Raw genomic sequence first — 4,044 nt, forward strand, 5'->3', positions numbered from 1 at the left:
CCGCCCGTTACCTAGCAGAGTCCCGCCCGTTACCTAGCAGAGTCCCGCCCGTTACCTAGCAGAGTCCCGCCCGTTACCTAGCAGAGTTCCGCCCGTTACCTGGCAACCCCAGCAGAGTTCCGCCCGTTACCTAGCAACCCCAGCTGAATTCCATCATCAGCTGGTTTTACCAATGCATTGTACAATGGCTGCTGGAAAGGACAAGAGTTTTCCTGTTCACTTACCCTTCAGAAACAACTTGCTGCATTCTTGTTGGTTGTGCAGGAGGCTCTACTTCTGCTTTTCAGAGATGTACAGTTGTATAACTGTTTTCAAGGCTCTTTTACATATTTATTCAGGTCAGATTTAAAAACCACTCAGAAGTGGATAATAATCTCACTGTTAAAATCCATTTTTGCTCCGTGTCTGTAGAAACAAATTTTCAGCTTTAAAGTCCTAATTTGTTTCTGGGATGCCTGTAATCATCATCAGCGTCTCCTCCCCAGTCTGACTCCATTATTATGTAACCAGGAGTTGCATCAGTGGCCGCTCTCTCCGCTCACGTCTGACTAATGAAACAGATATTTCACTTTCAGCTCGGATTCTCTCCTTCCACACATTTTCTTTTCTAAATGTGTAATTATGTTTCTGCCCAAGAGACAGCTGAGGGAACTTTAGTTTTATGTCTGTTTGAATGGGTTAGTTTTAATATTTGTGACACTTCATGGTGTGTTTATATTTCAAAATAAATTATATTTTGGTAATTCTGCTCCTTAATGCTTCAAGTTGATGTTTTTGAGGAAAAGTCAGCATTTGTAGAAAAGATAATTTCCCAAATGTGGTTCTTAAAAGAAATATGGAAAATTTTACAATTTGTTGGAGATTTTAAGGAAATTTATAACAACTTGAGAGGATTTTCTTAAACCTTTTGCAAAGTGTGTTTATAAAGTGAAGATAGACGGATTTTTAAAATAATTTCTTACAGATTTTGTTTGTTTTCATCCTAAGGTCATGAATGGAATATAAAACCTTTGTGTGGAGAAGATCTGCGTATTAACATCAGACTGAAAGGTAAGTCAAAAATGTTTCCTTTTCTTGGTTTTATAATAAGTTGGACATTAAAATTCGTATTATTGCGTTCCTTATTGTCCCTGTAATTTCAAAATGTAGATGAATAGAAAAATAAAATTAGAATCTTTTTCCTGTTTGCATCAGTTTCAAAAACGACAACAAAAAAGTCTGTTTTTATTTATTTATTCTGTTTTTTGGTTTTGAATTCAAAATGGAATGATAGATGCAGACATGCAGGTGGAAACATTTCAAAGGTGAATTTTCTTATCAAAAACATAAATTAGGAGTGAAAATGTAAGAAGCCATCCAGGGTTTTTATCATTTACTGTTTTTAAATTAATTTGATAATAAATAGAACATTTATCCAACAACTTTACTGTTAAACACATTTGGCCATCTGGGTTTGTTAAATAAAGACTCATCGTAAAACACGATGAATAAATGACTTGATTAATTAATAGAAATATTAGACAGCAATAATGTGAAATATTTTTTCAGCATAAAAGCATCAGGATGTTTTCATGCTGCTGTGAAAGTGAACCAGTCAATGTAAAACGGAGAGAAAATGAAAAATCCCTCCGTTTCCTGTGTTATTAATCTCTGAATACATTTGTTGAGTCAAATCAGTGTGTGTGCGTGTGTGTGCGTGTGTGTGTGTGTGTGTGTGTGTGTCAGAGGTATTGTCCGCTGTGGGGCGGATTCCTCCTGATCAATGAGGCTCTGCCCTCAGATTTCCAATCGACCAGCAGGACAGCGAGCCAAGCGGCGCTTTGCTCCGATTTATCTCTACAGCATCTCGTAGCGCTGCAGCCTGCAGCTAGACGGCTAACGACAACATTTCTTTATCTGTTCCTGCTGCCAAAATACACAAGTCACATCCCTTCTTTCTTTAGGTGTGTCAGAAAAACCAGCAAGTGAACTAATAAACCATAAATATCATCATGAAGGTGCAGCTCTGAGTTTATATGACAGCTTTGTGCTGGAAAAAATAAGTTCCAGTCCTTATTTTATTACACTGCAAAAACACAAACGTTGCCTAAAACTTCTGGTCTAGTTTATAGCACAAATATCTAAGTTCACTTTAAATCGGTAAATGAACAACATTACACAAAGAAAACAAAATATAACTTTACAAACCCATAATTTGGTAAGAAAAGGAATAGATTTATAATTTAATTTGAAATAAGATAAAACTAATTTACAAGTAACTTTTCAGCAAGATATAGGAACTTATTTTAAGACAATAATTATTTAATATTAATGAAAAAGTTCTAGTTCAACTGGCAGATTATCTCATGGTTAAAATGTCCTGGTATAAGTAAAATAATCTGCCAGTTGAACTGGTTTTCTCATATTCTGTTTATCTTAGTGAAAAGTTACTTATAAGTTAGTTTTATCTTATTTTAAGTGTAGTAAGATGTTTGGGCAGCGCTTTATTTTGAAGGGGTGTGCATAAAACTGACATGAACATGAAGGAGTTTTCATGAATATTTGACTGCAGTCATTTGGTAAATGGTAACGTTTTTAATGCAAAGTTGCATAAAAAGTCCTCTAAAAGTCATTATTTACCAAATGACAGCAGTGATAAACATTTACAGACTCCTTCATGTTTATGACGGTGCCAGTCTTAATCACACCACTTCAAATGAAACGTTAGATATTTGCACTAGAAACCTGACAAAATACTTGGTAAAATTTTGTTTTTGCTGCGTAATAAAATCTTAATAAACTGCATTCAGTTAATTTGTAAAAAAATAAATAAATAAATAAAACATGACTTGAAACGGTGAAGTTCAAAGTTCTTTAAACTTTCATGGCAGCTTGCAGATTGACATTCAGATCTGACCTTATGAAAGGAGCGGGAGAAGTTTTATTGTCGTCCATTTTCCCCTGATGTGAATGCAGCATCGCTGCCTCGCAGCATCGCAGATCGCTCCTGTCCTCCTGCTTCCCTCTGTTTGAGCTCGGTTTCAGTGCATATTTGTGAACGTGTGCAGCAGTGTGTGCCGCTGCGGTCTCCAGAGCGGTGACATTCAGAGGCTAGCCGCGGCATGCTAACGCCCTGACGGCGACCTGACATTTCTCTGCTGGTGGTTCTGCTCGCCTCGTCTCTCAGGCTGAGAGGAACGCAGGTTTAGAAGTTTCTGGCAGGACACAAACTCGGAGAAAAGGACTCGGCGGTGTGTTAATGGGTTTGGATCTGGAAAAGAAACGCATAAAAGCGTTTACTGCTCCGGACAGCCCGGTCTCGCATGAATTTATGAAATAGCCACTTTCTATTAAGGCGTCATTTTTATGGTGGAAAATGTGGCACGAATGCCACCCTGGGCGAGCCGCTGCTTCTTCAGCCGTGAATGTGACTTAAAATATATATTTTAGAGGAGATTAGCTACCTCTGTACAGGTACAACTCAAAGCATTAGAATATCATCAAAATATTCATCCCACAGATTATTTTTTAATCGGTTAATCCAGAAAATAATCAGCAGATCAGGCTTTTAACATATTGGTAGAAGTATTTTTTAACTGCAGAAGCCAAGCATTCACTAAAGGAATGATTTTATTTCATTTGAGGTAATAAAATATTTATTATTTAAAAAGGCATTGGATTATCCACATCTTTTTATATATTTCTAATATTGTATATAAAAAAGGCTTAATTGAAGAATCTGCAGAATGTGCCACTTTTTTTATTCGACTACTCAATTAATTGTCAGAATAATCAACAACTAAAATAGTTTAGTTGCAGCCCTGAAGTAAACATCTTCCTGATTTTCAGTTATTTATGTTTATCCTTTAATCTGTTTCTAATATTGTAGAAACGAATATTAAATGACAAAAGTCCAGAGTGCCAACATTTTATTTGATTAATAAATCATCAAAATGTAGCTAAAATAGTTAGTTGCCTGCATGTACTGCATTTACTGCAACTTTTCATCTTTTTGTAAATTTCTAATATTGTATAAAAAAGGATTAAATAGTAAATCTGCTAAAC

The 4,044-nt window shown here is 36.0% G+C and overlaps 1 long non-coding RNA gene across 1 annotated transcript in view; it reads left to right on the plus strand.

Moving 5' to 3' along the window:
• Positions 1-4,044, plus strand: part of LOC103155819 (uncharacterized) — a 33,162-nt gene that overhangs the window by 2,618 nt on the left and 26,500 nt on the right. Inside the window, exon 2 of the long non-coding RNA XR_001659539.1 lies at positions 988-1,050. This is a non-coding gene — a long non-coding RNA (uncharacterized LOC103155819). The remainder of the gene's footprint in view (positions 1-987; positions 1,051-4,044) is intronic.

Source organism: Poecilia formosa, unplaced genomic scaffold (assembly GCF_000485575.1).
Source record: "Poecilia formosa unplaced genomic scaffold, Poecilia_formosa-5.1.2 Scaffold450, whole genome shotgun sequence".
NCBI classification, from domain to species: Eukaryota; Metazoa; Chordata; class Actinopteri; order Cyprinodontiformes; family Poeciliidae; genus Poecilia; species Poecilia formosa.